Source organism: Octodon degus, unplaced genomic scaffold (genome assembly GCF_000260255.1).
Source record: "Octodon degus isolate 3935 unplaced genomic scaffold, OctDeg1.0 scaffold00087, whole genome shotgun sequence".
NCBI lineage: Eukaryota > Metazoa > Chordata > Mammalia > Rodentia > Octodontidae > Octodon > Octodon degus.
The window spans coordinates 2939927-2957868 of record NW_004524663.1 but is presented as its reverse complement, the minus strand read 5'-3'; the positions used below and the strand labels follow the sequence as shown (position 1 = coordinate 2957868).

General features: G+C 47.0%; 1 protein-coding gene across 1 annotated transcript in view; it reads right to left on the bottom strand.

Annotated features, from left to right (window-relative positions):
• Positions 1-17942, bottom strand: part of Klf9 (Kruppel like factor 9) — a 32032-nt gene that overhangs the window by 12237 nt on the left and 1853 nt on the right. The window lies entirely within an intron of this gene.

Here is a 17942-nt window from a genome sequence, read left to right as displayed (position 1 = left end):
ACCTATAATATTCAAATAATGTAACTAAACAAAAAAGGGGATACAGATGAATGTCCATTTTGTATCTGTGTATTCAAAATGGTTAGGATCGATATATAGTTACATTCTCTTAATGAATAGAGGGATTTGTTGTAATAGTATTACAACAAAATAGGATATTTTGTAAATATCCTGTTGCAAATAGGATATCATGTCGGTATCTTGTACAGCAAAAAACCACTAGGAAGAGAGTATGCAATGTGTTAATTATTGAAACTGTCCTACCAATTTGATTTGAAACTGTCTCATTGCTATTTGTCTCTCAATAGAATTATGGAAAAAAAAAACAACCCTACAACTTGGTTTCCAGGGATAAAAAGGATAATTTGGTGTCAGTGAATAATATTGACATTATTCCTCATTTTAACATGCTAATATCCAACACACACACACACACACACACACACACACACACACGCATACATGCACACACACCTTTGCCTCAATAGATACAAAATAGCATTTAATAAAATTCAACATCTACCCCTAGTAAAACTTTTAGGAAAACAGAATAGCCAGAGGTGGTGATGCACACCTATAGTTCTAGCATTTGGGAGGCTATGGGAGGAGGATCGAGTCAAGTTCAAGGCCAGCCTAAGTTACACAGTGAGTTCAAGGCCAGCCAGAACTGCACAATGAGACCCTGTCTCAAAAACAAGGAAGAGGGCCGGGGAGATAACTCAGTTGAATAAGGGCTTGCCTGACAAACGCAGAATCCTGAGTTCAATCCCTGGTACCGAAAAAAAAAAAAAAAATCAAAAACAATGAAGAAAACTCTTCAATAAGATTAAAAAAAATAATAATAACAGGTTGAAAACTTTCCTCAGCAGGGTCAATAGTAGACTAAAGAGAAGAGTCCTACGGAAGTTGAACTCAAAGCACAGACACCCGCTACCGTCATTCCAACTGGACACTGTCCAGAAATGGTAGTCCATGCAGTTAGCTAACAAAATAAGAAATAAATGCTAAGGAGAAGATAGATAAAATACATAAATGACAAAGCCCATGTAAGTTAAAAGAACTTTTACTGATGCAAACATACAAAACAGCAATAGTTTTCTACATGCTAAAAACTACCTCCATCAGGATGCAGCTGAGAATGAACGCACAGGACCTTCAAGAGGAGACCCCTAAAGTGTTGATGTAAAGGAAAAGGAGAAATGGCACACTGCCCGTGCTCCTGGGTGGCAGGACCCAAAGGTGTGAGGATTCTAGGAAAATTTATCTAATACCCTATTAATACTCTATAGAAAATTCTTCTTCAGTTTGACAAAAATTATTTCTGAAGTTCATTTGGAAGAAAAAACATGCCCAACTAGCCAAGAAAATTTTGCAAATGGAGAAACAAAATAAGTGAGCATTTACAATGCCAGTTATGAAAACATTTTATTAGTCCAGCATGGTGGCACACTCCGGGGTCTGAGGCAGGAGGATCGCCATGAATTCAAGGCCAGCCTGGGCTACGTAGTGAGTCCAGGCAGCCTGAACTAAATAGCCAGATCTTGTCTCAAAAATAAATAAATGTTTTTAAATTAAAAATTAAATATATTATTAAAGCTTATAATAAGATGAGATACCAGCAGATGAAAAGACAAAATGGTTGGCTACAAGAGAGTCTGAAAATAACCCTAAGAATCTATGTGGATATCATATATAGTGCTGTATTTCAGATCGACAAAGCAAAAAATGTTTAATTCCACAAATGATGAGACATCAAGTTAAAAAAATTCAATCTGGACCCAACCCTACCTTATACTTTCCACTTAACTAAATCCCAAATGACTATCTATGTCAATGTAAAAAATAAAACCGCATAGGTAAATATTTTTAGAATCTTTCTATCCCAGAATGGAGACTTTCTAAACATGAAATCAAAGCCAACATTCTATTTGAAGGATAGTTTGGAACATGTGAAAATGTTAAACGTCTACATGACAAAAATGTTATACAGGGGCCCGGGAGATGGCTCAGTGGAATAAGCGCTTCCCTGGCAAGCACAAGGGCCTGAGTTCAATCCCTGGTCCGTGGGGGGGATGGGGGGGGGAGAAAAATGTTATACAAGTAAAAAGAATTAAGAACCAAAACTATGAATACAACAAATTGCACATATGACAAAATAAATTCTATACTACGAAGAGAACACTTTCTAATTTAAAAGTGGACAAGGATACAAATAAACAATTTATCAGAAATACTAACTGGCATAGTGACACACACCTGTGACCCAGCCCTGGGGAGACTGAAGCAGAAACAATGCCCAGTCCAGCCCAGTCTGCACAATCAAGTGACTTAGTGACACCGTCTCAAAATATAAACGAAACGGTCTGGGGATGCAGCTTAGCACAAATGCCCTGCACTCCATCCCCACTACCATGGAAAAGGAGAATAAAGAGAAGACCACAGCCCAAGAGAAAAGCCTGGACTGTGTGTAAAGCATCAATAGTAATCGTCTATAAGCCTGGGAATGAACAGTAGCTTCGACTTTCGGTCATTTTCCTTTGTATTTCTTGATTTTTAAAAGCCAGTACAAGTTTCTTTTATAAGACTTTTCTAAGTTGTGCTCCTCTTTTTTGAAAAAATATTCTTGAAAACGACAGCGCACCTGCATTTACACTGTTCCACAAATGGAGAATGCAGAGGGCCGCGCGTGGGGCCACGTGTGCGTGAACTGTCTGCTGAGAGCTCCCCAGGCGTCCAGGATCCAGGTGAAGGGGTAGAGCCATTCTTTTGTTTTGTTTTGCTTTGTTTAGTACAGGGTCTACAGGGTCTCACTACACAGATTGGACTCATAGTGGTCCACCTGTGTTTAGCCTCCCAAGTGCTAGGATTACAGGTGTGCACCACCATGCCCAGTCTTAGTCCCCATCTCAGAGTGCCCCAGCAGGCCACACGGCAGGTCCAGGGATCGAACCCTGGCCGCTGCATCTGCCTAAACAGGCGCTTTAGTCCGCTGAGCTATTTGGCCGGCCCTGGAAGAACCATTCTGTTTCCTTTGTTAGGAAGTAAAAAACCTGAACACACAGCTGCTCTCACTCCTACTCTCCTCCTCCTTTCCCCATACTGGAAGGAAAACGAGCCTCTGTGAGCAGGCAGAAAGCTTCCTTTGGCAGTGAGACAGCAATGCCTGGAGTGGCAGGGCGGCCCCGAGGAGGACCAGAGTTTTTACAGGATGCAGCAAGAGAAGTATAAAGTCACAGCGAGGGGTACAGATCAGAGCCCAAGAAAAGATCCTGGCCAGGAGACCACTGGCACACGTGTCCCACACAGAGCAGCCCAGTCCCGGGTCTCGGGCACCCTGCAGTCCAGGACTGCTGTCGTTCCTCCACTCTCCTCTACCTTCACAAGCAGGGCCACCAACACGTGTGACAAGAAGCACAAGGCCACCTCTGTATGCGCCTCCCGCATAGATCATTTCCGTTTAACTGAACTCAAAAAGCAAGCAATCAGCCAGGCACATTGGTGCCCATGCCTAGAATCTCTGTACTTGGGAAGCTGAGGTAGGGGGACTGCTGCGAGTTCGAGGCTTGCCTGAGCTGCAGAGTAAGATCCTGTCTCAAAAATAATAATAACAATAATAATTGAAAAATTAAGAAATCAAAAGCTTCCTGTTGGCCAGAAGTACTGCTCCTCTTGTAAACAGTCTAGATGAACACAAACGCTTGATGGCTATGAGATTAACACTTCCTGAATGCCACACTACCCCCCAAGAAGCCACACGCTCCTCCCCGTGAATCCTTGTGATTCTGATGCCTTAAAGTTTGTCAATTTCAGCCAAGTCATTACAAAGCTTAGACGTGCCGGTGGAGGGGTTCTGCAATAGAAGTGGCTGTGTGCCTGTCACCCCTGGGCATCCACCGCCCTTTGGGGTCTAGGAAGCAAGCCTCCCTGCCTACTACTCACCTGCACAACCCAACCTCCAAGCTCGGTGAGAAAGCCCCTGCAGTCCTGGTGGACTTCAAACAAAAGACTGTGGACAAGACATCTGACCATTTAGATTTTGAATCCAGCAAGAGCCATGTCTGATGATGTCTTAGTTCTGTGGAACTCCCCGCTCATATCCCCAGCTCAGAAACTCTGAGTGCAATACAGAGGCAAAATCTGGACTGTAAATACACCATTTTTTTTTTTTTTAAACACAATGAAAGTCTGCCTCTTCAGTACTTTGCTAAAAAACAACAAAACAGACACAGGCTTTAGCACGGGACAGTGCCAAGGCTTGTATCCAGACGTCCCTACCAAAGCCCAACACACTGACTCACAGGTGGGGCTTTTTCAGAGGTGGATGGATCCTGGGTGTATAACTACAGATTAGGGTACACTTAATGCTGGGATTAAGGGTGTGGATAACCAAAACTCCACCCTGGGTGTGGTTGGCACCACCCAAAAGGCTAGCCACAGGTAGGATAGGATAAAAGGGACAGAAAAGTAGGCCTGCTATTTGCTGCCTTCCTGCTTGCCTTGCTAGGGAATGGTTTCTCCCCTGCAATGCCCCTCCTCTGCTGTGCCACCCTGCCTTGGAGCTAGCTACTAGTGAACTGAAACCTCTACAAACTATGAGCTAAAATAAACCTCTCCCCCTGTAACCTGTGGGGGCTGAGTATTTTGTCTCAGTAGCAAGAAAAGGAAGGGGGGGTGCTGGAGGGGAACAGTTCAGCAGACTAAGAGCCTGCTTAAGCAAGCACAGGGATCACAGTTCGATCCCTGGCACCACATGCTGCATCAGCCCTGTCACCTGGGCAGGTTTAGCTGGCCACAGAGTCTGGGCATAGTGGCACATGCCTGTAATCCCAGTGCTGGGGAAGCTGAAAGCAGGAGGATCATCATGAGCCCCAGCCACATAGTGAGACCCTGTAACAACCAAATACACTTAAAAAAAGAAGAAAGGAACAAATTAAGAGAAAATCCTAGTGGTCCTCCAAATACACTGCTAGTTCTTTGAAGCCCAACTCCAGGCCCAGGTTAGCTGACGCCAAAGCCGGCATCACTGCCTCTGCCCAGTTCTTTGTGGGAGAGAGAACTGATGGATAATCCAGTGGGCGCACAGCCTCAACAGGACACAAATGCTGGGTGGCTGAGCTGTGCTGAGATGAGATTCTTTTCATGTTTGCATTCTGGGCACTTTCTAAGACCACTGAATTGAAACATGCCGTATTTCAGAAGCTTAGTTAAGGGGCAGGTGATTCACCTAAGGGCACCCGTGTGATAGTGCAGTCAGATTAAAACCTGCTTCTAAATGCCTCCTTCAGTTCTGTGCACAAAAGGAATGGACACGTGAAAAAAGAGGCAAGCCTTGAACTAGAAAAGTAGAGGAAACCTTCAACAGTGCGTTTTTCTAACCCTCTCGCTCCCCAGCCCATCCTTCCATATGTGTTGCCTCAGGGAGGTCAGACACCCTTTTTTTTTTTTTTTTAGGTTATGAGCAGAATATATTTATTGAGAGAAAGAAAGCTCCTGACAAGAGAGGGACAGGAGGGGGGGCTGAGCGGGTAGTTCCCTGGGGAAGCTGTCTGTTCCAGGGACTTTTATAGTGTAAAACCGTATGAGAGAATGGGAACTCACTTAGGTGGGCAGGAGGTGGGACGAAACTATGGTCAACCAATGGGATTACATATGGGACAGGGTCTTTTCCTGTTGGGGGTTGGAATGTGGGATAGGGTCTCTACCCTTTTAAGGCAAATCATTTACCACCCCACAGGTCTTAGGTTTCAAAACAGTGTTTTAAAACTATGAAGTCCTGGGGCTGGTGAGATGGCTCAGTGGTCTAAAGCACCTACTTAGAACAAGTTTAGCAAATCACAGGGACCACGGTTCAATCCCCCAGCACCACATGCCAGCCTGCCCTGCCCCCTGGTGGGCTGAGCTGGCCACACACACACACACACACACACACACACAAATAAATAAAATTAAAAAAAAAAAAACTATGAAGTCCTTAAGATATACCCTTGCTTTGCTAGAGCTTCTTACCAAGACCTGAGGGGTAGAAAAAGAGATTGTGTTTGATGTCCAGATGGCCCCTGGAGGATTACGGTGGTTCTTAGACTGCCCAGCTTTATAATGGCATAAAGCAACAGGCATTTGGTAGAATTCTTTCTCTCCGTGCTGGGCCAAAATCACCAGGGTAAACAAGTGACACTCGTCAGTGTGCTGTGTGGCTAAGCTAGGATGTTTGATAGGTGTATTACATGCATTTCAATCTGCAGTATTTTCAACTTGTTTATTTAGGATGTAACCTCAGTACAAAGAGGAACATCTGCAGGATAGAGAGGTTTCCAAGCACCGCCTGAGTTCTTCACACTCCTGAGGAGCCTGTTGCCTGACTTTCCCCCACACGTGCCTCGGTTTTCCCTAAAGCCCTCTAGGAAAGCCCCCCCCACCCCATGCACATTTCCCCTGACCAGCTGGAATGGATCATGATTCAAGAAACATCTTGAAGACTTCAAGCTTTCCACATGTAGGACTATGTGCTTCTGAGCCTAATGTCATGCTGTTGGGAGACTGCCAACAGGACAGAGCCCAGAACCTGATGCACAGAGTACTGGGCTTCCAGAACCCCTGTCCAGCAGAAGTTGCCCCCGCTGACAGATGGGGTCACAAGCAGGTATGTGACAGTCACTGAAGACCACTGAGGTCAAAGGTTGGCACACCACATGGATGCCTCCCCCAGGAAGCCAAAAGAATAGTGTGTTCCTTAACCTGTAACAGGAGACAGGCAGGGGACCCCACATCCAAGCAAGTAGTCTGATTTTACAGACATTTATAAAAACCAACATTTACTGGAGAGGTGGCTGAGAAACACTGAACGGCCAAGATAAACTGTTTCCCCCAAGCAGAAGTAGAGAGGCTGGGGTCTCATTAGCAAGAGCCTCCCCCTTCTGGCAGCAAGGCCGTGCAGGTGTAAGGAGCCAGCGATGCATGAGGCTTCTCCAGCCAGCGTTTCAGCTTCACGCCTGGGGCTCTGCACGCTGTTGCCACCAGTGCATGGTTGATCATAAATCCTATCCACATGCATGGGCCACCAGCCAACAGCTCTTCAAACTTTAACCTGTCAATGTCTGGGACAGAGTGAACCATTAATTCTGACGGTTTGGTGTTTGTCACCAAAGACTTTTAAGAAGTACAAGTCTGGCCGGTGGTGTCTGTGTCTTAGTTACTTTTCTTGTCTCTAAGATGAAATATTCAACAGCCCAAGTTAAGGAAAAAAGCCTGTCTTAGCTCTCTGTTTGTAAAGGTGTCAGTCCATGGCTGGCTCCAAGGCAGGGTGGCGCGGCAGAAGGGCACTGCAGAGGAGAAACAGTTCGTCGTGGGCAGAGGGCATCAAAGCAAGCTTCCTGCCCCTGCTTATATTCTATCCAGGGCCCTGGGACTAGGGCGGTGCCAAGCCAATCAGGAGACTGACTCACTAATCACACTACATGAGGTTTGGGGGAGACGTGTGGCCACAAATCGCAACAGCCTGTAATCCCTACTGCTGGGGAGGCTGAGGCAGAAAAATCATAGGTAAGTTAGTAAGACTCCTCAAAAAAAAAAAAAAAAAAATGAAAAGGGCTGGGGATGCAGCTCAGTTTTTACAACATTCTGCCTACCACATAGCAGGTTGAGTTTAATTCCCAGTATTCCCCACATGAAATGAAAACAGGGCAGATCTGAGCTGTCCAAGCATCCTGAAGCAGCCCCCATGGCGTCCCCTGGGGTCTAAGGAAGGCCCTCCTTGTGCAGGCCTCGAATGTGGGAGCACACAGGAGTGGAGAAGAGATGGCTCTTGTTGGGAGGCCCTTGCTCAGGAGGGGAGCAGGGCTCTGGGCTGGATGGTTTGCAGCACATAAGACCAAAAGCCAGAAGTCAGCTGCTTGGTTCTCATTCGGCTTAGTTTTATTTTAAAACTATCATTGAACTATGGATGCCCACAGATTTAAGTCACTTTTATGTGTTTTTATAAATTAAAAAAAAAAAATCTATTTATTTTTTGGCAATACAGGGGATTGAAGCAACAGGCTAGATTTGAACTTGTCATCCTGCTGCCCCAGCCTCCCAGGGTGGTGGGACTAGAGGTGGGTACCCATACCCAAATCTGTCTTATTTTATTTTTTTAATCTTTTATTTATTTATTTGGTACTGGGTCTCATTACACAGCTTAGACTCGTAGTGATCCTCCTGTCTCAGCCTTCCCAGTGCTGGAATTACAGGCATGCACTACCACACCCGGTCTTGGTGGCCAGCAAGGCAGGCATGCAGTGCCCAGGATCAAACCTGGGTCCCTGTGCATTCCAGTCGGGCACTTGGGAGGCCGAGCTATCTCCCCAGCCCTAGCTTTGTCTTATTTTAAACTATACTCTTTGCTTCAGCTCAGTGAGATTTGGTGAGCACTGTGCACACTGAACAAACATCCGGCCATCAGTGGGAACTGCTATCGCTGTAGGGACCAGGGCTCTACTGACACAGGGCTAATAAATGCTTGTGTGAACACGGCGGCCTTCTCGGGGCACTGAAGTAGACGGCTGGAGTTGGATCAAGTGGGGCTTGTGTGATGCCTGAGCACTCACTGAATGTCAAGGCAAACACCCTTTGCACCATTTACTCACAGTGTTTTAGGTTGAACTACCGAGATTAAACGAAAAAAAATATTGTTTGCTTCCTCTTTGGTCAACTGCTCTCTGGAACATCCTGCTTACAGGTCTAATGGAGCTGATGGAGGGAAAGACATCAGGCCATCCCCAGTAGCACACCCTGAATTCCCTTTTGCGACCGCTCTCTCCCCTCTGTGGTCCATGTCCGTCCATTCCAGAGACATCCTGTCTCCAAACACAAGAAGCTGGATGTGACCCTGAGTCATGGATTTCATGGAGGAGCACAACGGTTGAGCTCAGCCATGAAGCATCCAGCCTGGAACTCCCGCTGGACTCACTGGGAAGGGGCAGAACGGGCAAGTCTCTCCACAGGGCTGGCTGAATCGGCAGGACCGATTCAGAGAGCACGCTGAGAGAGACCATGTCTAGGAGTGAAGCCAGAACAAAGACGACAAGGGTGAGCCACAGAGGAGGAGCAGACAGGGAGCACCTGTACCCAGCAGCTCTGCAACCGGAGCTGTCCCAGGTGTGTCTGTCACTGGAGCCAATGAACTTGGACTGTTTATTAAGCCAGTCCAAGTTCTGACTCTGTTGTGTTCAATCAAATGCTTTGATAAATGAAGTTATGGATCCAAAAACTTTTTTTTTTTTCTCAACTGGAAAGAAAGCAGTTTTGGTCAAGAGTATGAGATCTCTGCTGACTCTATTAACCAAGTTTCATAAAACAGAACAAAACAAAACAAAAAACAGCATAAACCAGAGCCAGAGCAACACATGAGCCAACTCTTAGGGCTCAATCCGTGGAAGACACTGTGTCTTCCTTCCCATGGAGTCCACAGCCTAGCAGAGAACTAAGGAAATTCCAGGGTCACCTGGGAGGCGGTAACTAACTAGTTCAGTTCCTCCTATTAAGACTAACAGCACAGCTTTCTAGCTCAGGAATGTAAACTGTTTAGCTTGGAAGCTGGCATATGATACATATTTGACATTTTAATGCACAAAACTCTCAAGGCTTGCTATTATCACTTAGTACAGCTTCTGGCATTTAGTAGTCACTTATTTAAATGAGTAAAATGTTGGATTTATCTGGAAATCCAAACAAAAATCCTAAGAATTACAAGTTAATTATTTATTTATTTATTTATTTATTTATTTATTTATTTATTGAGACAGGGTCCTACCATATAGTGCAGTATGGCCTTGAATGCACAATGTGGTCCAGCTGATGTCAAAATTACAGGGACTGTCCTGTCTCAGCCTCCTGAGTGCTAGGATTACAGGTGTGTGCTACCACACCTAGCCATTTATTTTCTAATTGCAATAACATTTAACTAAGTGGCATATGCATGCTGAATGATTAAAACATCTCTGAAGTTCAATTAAACCTCATAACAACTTCATGAATGTATGAGTATTGATTCCATTTTACAGATGAGAAATGTGAGGCGTGGAGAGGTAAGCTTTTCATTAAAGAGTGGCAGAGGCAGGATTCAAACTCATGGCTGAGATTCTCTAACCCTGTGCTCAAATCGTTTCACTAGCACCTCTGGGCTGAGGAGAAGGCCTCTAGGGATCCCCCTCCCATCCAAGTCTCGATCCCTAGGCTCAGCACCAGTGAGCCAGGCCCGACTTTCTGACCACTGTCTCATCACAGCTGGCTTCCTGGAGGGAGCACAGGAGACTTCTCTCCCACCCTGCTTCTCGGGGCAAAAACCAATGTGTAGGATTCCTCCCGCTCTAAAAGAACCACCACGCCCTGCAGCCTTCTGGGGTCTACTCTTTGCCTGCATGCTGGTCCCAGAGTTGAGTCAGACCCCGCCAGAGACACTTCCACCAGGATGCAGGCTCAGTTCAAAAATGTCAGAGAAGGGGCTGGGGAGATAGTTCAGTAGAATAAGCACTTGCCTGGCAAGCTCACACACACACACACACACACACACACACACACACACACAAAATGTCACAGCACAGAACGCCCGTGCCTCCATTTCAAAATAATGTATACACATTTCATGAAAAGAACAATCCTAAATATGTGGAAGCTAACGGCTGCCACTTGGAGCACCTCTTGTAGAGCCCAAAAGTAACACATTACTCTCATGATGCCTCAGTAAATTCGGTATTAAAAATATTTATACAGTTTTTTCTTTTCCTGAAGTGTGTATACATGGGGGAATCCTGCTTTTAATTATCACTCTCACTTTTTTTAAAAGGCTCAATCTGGTCAGTCAGAGTTGAACTCCATTCTCTTGCGCAAATCTGTGATCATTTTCAATTTTGTAAATAAAATGCAGCGGCTGGGGCTGCAGCTCAGGGGCACAGCAGGTGCCTAGCATGCACATGACCCTGGATTGCACCCCTACTAATGCGTAAAAAATAAATCACATGCTTAAAAATAAATTCAAAAGTCCCATACCTCTGGCCTCAAACAGTGACCTAACTGGTTTCTGCAGCTCTAAAACCTTGAGATTTCCTGTCCAGATTCTCAGTTCTCAGGGAAGGATTCCAAAGTCCAGTCTGCCCAGGACACAGCAAGATAAAAGGGAGCCTGCAGGCACATGCTGCCATAAATAGTGAAACACGGAAAGGAACGCCTCCTCGGACACCCCACAAACCAACCAACCAACCAACCAAACAAAACGGTTGCACCATCCCACTGTTGGAACACAGATGCATTTTCAAGAATAATAATGTTAGTCCTGTTATTAGCTGATGTGACTACTTGAGGCTGGGACAAGACAAATGTTTACTCTCAAAAAGGATTAAAAGTTTTAGGATTCCAGAAAAACAGGAGTCTCCCGCAGCTCTGCCCCGTGCTGGTCCTGGGAGTGCTGTTTCCAGGGCAAAAGAGCAGAGGCCACTGGAGGACTCTACACCTGTACCTCCGCCCTTCCACTAGGCTAATTCCACTCTGCAGTTCTCCAAGCCCAAGCTAAAAAATGTTAACACAGATTGAGAACACAGGGAGAATGGATTCAAAAGGAATCCGTGAACTCCTGAACACCCACAGAACCAATCTCAAAGCCACAGGCTTTCCTGCTGCGAAACCCTCCGAGGCACCAGGTACCCTCCTGGGCTGTGGGAGGAGACAGAGTTCTGGGAGCTGAGACAGACCCAGTGTCACAGGCGAGTCACAGCAGACAAGTGGCTTCTGGACATCCCCAGGGCTCCGAAACATTCTGATGCAACAATCCTCTTCTCTAAGACCTGGTGGGCACGTGCTCTTTTTACAGAGCAAATCGTGGAGACGACCTCTCAAGGTCACTTCCAGCCTCCGATTTCTATTCTTTTGATCTCCCAGAGCCCCGAGGTAGGCCCAGGCCTGTGCCTGACTTCCAGCAAAAGCAGGGCAGACTGAGAGCCAGGACCACCCCAAGACCATCCAGAGGATCCCTCCTCCTCCCCCCCAACCATCTGCGGAGTTTTTATTCCTACCTCCTCCTTACGCCCCTCCTTTTCATGCGTGTTGCATAGAAACAGAAAGTGCCTTTGCACCAATTACTGGGCACCGATTTAAACTCTTCAGTGGGCGCCGGGCTCGCCGCAGACCCGGTAGGAAGCGGTGGGAGGGTGGCCGTGGGAAGGCTGCGAGCAGTTGGAGGCACCGCCTGATGCAAGCTTTTCCCCCAAGGCTGAGAACAGCCGGAGAGCCGGGTGGGAAACGGAAAGATTTGAAAGTCAAGACTAACAAACACAACAAAACTGTTTCTTTGTGTTTTTTTCTTTTAAGTCAAGATGGCTCAGGAAAAAAAAAAAAAAAAGGCTCAGAAGCACAAGACATTGAGAAATCAAACTGACGGGGCTTCCATGCCCAGCTGTTTCGGGGGCTCCGAAAGCCTGACTACTAGGAATCATCCACCCACTCTTCTTCTCAATGAACTTATTTGGGAAGACCACTGTCAGCCACTTTTCCAGTGTGTCACATGACGCTGCTCCCAGTGTTTAATCTGGAATTTTAATTTTAATTTTAAATCTGGAAGTTTAATCTGGGAATTTCCCACAGACATTGCAGAAGAACTAGTTCTTGGGATACACGTCAACAACGGAGAGAAGAATGTAAACATGGCCCGTGTGGCCACAGAGCCACAGTGACAGTCCACTTCCTTGGGGTTACACCCTTGTGTCTGGGGGTAATGGGGTAACTCCCTCCACAAGCACTGTTTACTCCGGTACCCACTTCCACCCTCTCCTCTCCTGTCCCCAGAGGATCTGTGAGAAAACCCCAGGGAGCTACGCCCGTGTGGCCTGCCTCTACTTGGTTTTGCTGTCGTGACAGTCATCCCAACCTCAGAGAAGCTCTTCTGAAACTGCCCTACCTTGTCATTGCTAGGATAGACAGACCTATGGAGGCTGGTAGAGGACAAACAAGAAATGAGGAAGGAGGCTAAGAGGCTGTTCCTTCCCTGCTTCCCCTCCTGGGACCAGAAGTAGCGGAGTCACCGCCCTCCTCCCTGAGGGAGAGACTCTGGCACATCAGCACTGGCTGAGGCATCTTTCCCTGGTCTGAGGGAGTGTTCCCTCCCTAAGCAAACCCTTAGGAAGCCTGCAAACCCTGACCACAGCCCAAGTCCTCTCCTCAGATTCTGCCGAGCGTGAAAACAAAACTAAGCTGTAAGGGACACAGTCTATAAGCAATAGGTTTGTGGTATCAAAATGTCGCCAAGGGAGTCACAGTTATGGTATGAAAGGAAGCTTCCTGGTGTGGAGGTGGGCGTCTACACCCTGTCACCCGGTCTCTTCGGCCAGAGTTCACCCTCAAACCACAGAACAGAACTCAAGAGGCGCAGAGCAACCTGGTACCTGCAGAAGTGAAGTTTCAGAGCTGGCCAAGGACTGCCATTCCTTAGGTGGGTGGCAAAGTATTTTCTGGACAGGAGGGCAATTTCTGCTGGGAAGGCTCTTCCCGTCCCTTCCTCCAGGCATCCCAGGAGAATATGTAAAACGGTAAGGAGAAACAGAAGCGACACCTGAGGTCTTCCCATTTCTTGTTTCTAGTTTTACATGAGTTTGTTTTATTAAACATTTTAAAACTTTTTCTAAACTGGTTATGATAGCACACATCTGTAATCCCAACATTCTGGGAGGCTGAGGCAGGAGGACTGAAAGCTCAAGCCCAGGCTGGGCAAATTAGTGCTTACAAAAATCCGGTCTCAAAATAAGAAAGAGTCAGGCATGGTGGCACATGCCTGTAACCTCAGCACTGGGTGAGGCAGGAGGATTGTCACAAACTGGAGGCTAACCTGGGCCTGAACTACATAGTGAGACCCTGTCTCAAAAAACCAGTAACAATAATTAATACATTAATAAAACATTTGGGGATATAGTTCAGTGTAGAGAACCTGGGTTAAATCCCTAGATTAAAACCTGGATTAAATTTGGATTAAAAACATTCTATAGAACTACGATGGCCTAGACCTGGGATTTAAATTTGGAATTCTGTAAACAGTGTCATCAAGGTAAAACCAACTGTCACCACTTGGGGACATGTGAATATTTAAGGCCCTCCAAAAAGTATTCTTAGGAATGAAAATACTTAGGCATGAAAACAAGGCCTAAACTTTTTATCACTGGATATCAACCTACCATGAGGATTATCAGCCTATTCTGATGGTTCTATGGAACTTAGATGCAGTTGTTTCCCTCCCCAGGGGACATGCTCCCTTTGGTATTTTGGAGACAGGGTCTCATTATGTAATCCAGGCTAGCCTTGAACTCACAGCAAGATCCTCCTGCCTCAGCCTCCCAAGTGCTGGGTGGGCCACACCCTTACCCTCCACCCCAAATACTTAAGATTTAAGAGAAATTTAATGTTACTTACATTTTCATCCCCAGCCCTTTTAAAAAGGTTTTGGGACAAGATCTATTTAAATTGCCCAGGTAGGGCTTGAACCGTGATCTTCCTGCCTCACAAGCACTGGGTATAGGTAGTAGATCTGTTGATGTGGAACAATACACTGAAGGGCGGGTGAGATAGCTCCAAGGACTAAGCACTTAGATGCCAGGGTCCCACCTCCCCGGGTGGGCTGAGCAGGCAACAGTCTGGGCGTGGCATGCCTGTAATCCCAGAGCCAGGGAGGCTGAAAACAGGAGAATCACTGAGTTCAAGCTGCATAGTGAGACCCTGTGCCAAATACATAGAAAAAAGGAAACAATACACTGTGAAGTGTCCAAAAAGTCTGGGGACAAGGAAAAGATTGTATTTGTTGCAGCTTTTTTTTCCCTTCAGGATAACAATGGATCTCCTGTTTGAACTTAGAGGGATGGAACTTAAATGAAATCAAATATATTACTTGAAAATGTGGAACTGATACACTGCTTAAAAATAAGAACATCTTAGCCAGGTGTGGCACATGCCTACAAGCCCAACACTCAGGAGGCTGAGGCAGGAGCAGTAAAGTTTTCAGGACACCTTGGCAATTTAACAAGTGTCTCACAATAAAAAGGGCAGATACCAGGGGTGGTGGAGCACGCCTGTAATCCCAGCACTGGCTGAGGCAGGAGGATCACTCCAAGTTTAAAGCCAGCCTGAATTCTGTAGAGATCCTGTCTTAACAAAACCATAAATATATAAATAGGCAGGGAGTGTAGTTCAGGGGTAGAGCACATTTCTAGGATGTATATCGGGTGGGCCTCGTCCAATCTCCACACAGGACAAAAGAACAAAGGACCAAATCAATTGTTGGTAGACAGGAATTCTGGCCCAGCATGGTCAGATCTTCTGATTTTTCCAGATAAGCCAGCAATCTGGATTTGAATCCTGACTCCTAGAAACCCTATTTGGCCAAACCAACACTCACCAAGCATTTGCAGCAGCAAGGCTCCAGTTTGCAAACTCCACAGTAGGCCTCAACTTCCTCTTAGGGCACTACAGAAAGAGCTGCCAGGCTGCAGAGATAGATCAGTGACCTAAGCACCTGGCATTACCACATGCCGTGTGGACACTGAAACCAGGTGTGGTGGCAAAAGCCTGAAATCCCAGCACTGGGGAGGCTGAGACAGGAGGATCACTATGAGTCCGAGTAGTAAGACCCTGTACCAAATAAATAAATTTTTTTAAAAAGCTGCCCCAATTCAAATGAAAATGGGTTCAAAAGATGCTGGCCTGTGGCAGTGGCAGCTGTGTGAAGCTTCCTAAGAAACCAAGCAGGAACCCTTCCCCCGGGAAGGGGAGCAGTATGATCCAGGGGGTGTGGCTGGCTGGGATTTTAGCTCTTAAAACTCTTCAAGGAAACAAGACATTCCCAGTGCTATCTCTGGCCACCTTCTGGGTGTTAAACCAGCAGAAAGAAAATCAGGAAACTCCTTACTCCTCCCTAAGGTGAATCTAACTTGAAGCTGTTATCTGGGACTCCCAAGTGCATAAACCTCCTGCCAGTCCTTAGAGAATCCTTAACACAAACCTCCCTGTGGCAGGAGCATGCGTTCTGGCAACATTCACCAGGAAAACATTGGGGTTTTAGTCCAACCATGCAGTAGGATGAAGAGTTGCCCTGCATTCATCATGTCACTCCTTTTAAAAGTCTGACTGCAGCATTTATAATGGGATCAATGTTTTACTTTCGTTTCTACTCTGGACTGGGTAAAGGTCCTCCTGAAACAGCAGCATCAACTTGCACTATGGAGAATTAAAGAGCAGCACGCACACACACGCACGCACGCACGCATAAGCAGCCATTTCTCTAACTGCCTGAGAAAAGCACTCAGCCAAATGGCCCAGAATGCTGGAAATCCTGCTCGGGGTTAGACAGACTTGGTAGCTAGCTCAGAGGCACTGCAGGCCTCCCCAGCTGCAGGAAAGGAAGGGGCAGCTCCCCTGAAGGAGAAAATGCCTTTGCTCCAGGTGGCAGTGGGTGTCGAAGTGAACAGCCCAACTACAGGAACATGGCTGACAGGGCCAGGCCCGCCCAACAGCTGTTGGTGAGTAACACCTTCAGCTCCTGTCCCCCGTGTCACCCCGAGAGCCACGCTAAAGGTCACATCCCCCAACAAAGGCCTTCCACCGGCTCACAGAGGCACTTTCAAAGGTGCCATTGGATGGAGCACTGGATGCTGGCCCCATACCCAACCTGATTTTGCATGAATCAAGGAGGAAATTCAGATTTACTGCAGTGCCAGCAGCCACCCCCACAAGAAAGCACTTTCCAAGGGAAATAAAACAGAGGGAGTTACACAGCCTTTTAAAAGGCAAAGCAAAACCAAAGCTAAAATCTGAGAATCATTCTGACACCAAAGGCCCCAGGGTCTTCTAAGTATCAAACCTTGACGCACTCAGAAAAAAAATCACAGCACCTTCCCAAAGGACTCCAACAACCTTTTAAGCAAGCTGTCACAGGACAGATGGAAAAAACGTTATCAGGTGAAGGCCAGGGCCCCCACATCAGAACAGCAGTTATAAAAGGCCCTTTCTAAAGATGGTCTGACAGCATAGCTGAGTGTGAATGTTTTCCAACTTTTTCTGTGCACAGCACTGGCTAACCAAGGCCCCTGCGAGTCTGCAAAAAAGCCCACTTTACATGCAGATGTCTTTCCAGCCATATTCGTTTGTCTAGCTCCGCGGCTCGGCCTCCCTAGGAGGGATTCGACCTCGACCTCGCAGCCTCCGGAACTGCTCAACATCATTACTAAAGAACCTTGACCTCCAGGCAAGGATCACAGCTCCACACTCACCGCCATCTAGGGGTGGAAGGTGCGACCTCAGGCCCGCGGGGGTGGGGTCCGAGTGGGGGTGGGGTCAGCTCTGAAACCTCGCTCCTCCGGAAGGCTAACTCGTGAAAGTTACCTACCAACCATTACTCGATCAAACTCCCTTGCTGCCTGAAGCAGTGTTATTTTAAACCTCTCAGGGGACTGTTGGCCAAATTTAAAACCACCTTGGCAAGCCCTGAAAGTAGCAGGCATCCAGCTAAATGAGTCCTTAGTCATCCCTAAAAGGCTCCATACAAAGTGCACTTCCAACACCCCCAACACACATCCCCCCGGTTTCGACCACTTCACTGCAACCCCACAAGGGACTGCAATAAAAGCTACGCCATCTGACTTCCCCGCCGCCACCGTCTCCCCAGGTAGGGTGCCCCCCAGGTGGCGAGTGCGGAGTCCCGGGGGCGGGGCGCGCCCGGAGAGAGAGAGAGGGGCGGGCCCACTGTTCCCCGCCGAGCCATCGCAAACAGTCACTCGCTCACTCGCCAGTTTAAGGCTTTCGGTGGCTTCTAGAGGCTGGGGACAATTAAGACCCAGCTTCCCGCCTCTGCCCGGTTAAAACACCGCCAAGCGTTAAACAGCATCGTCTCCAAAGGTTTGCGCTGTCTAGGCCCAGTGCCTCGTCCTGAGCGCCCAGGC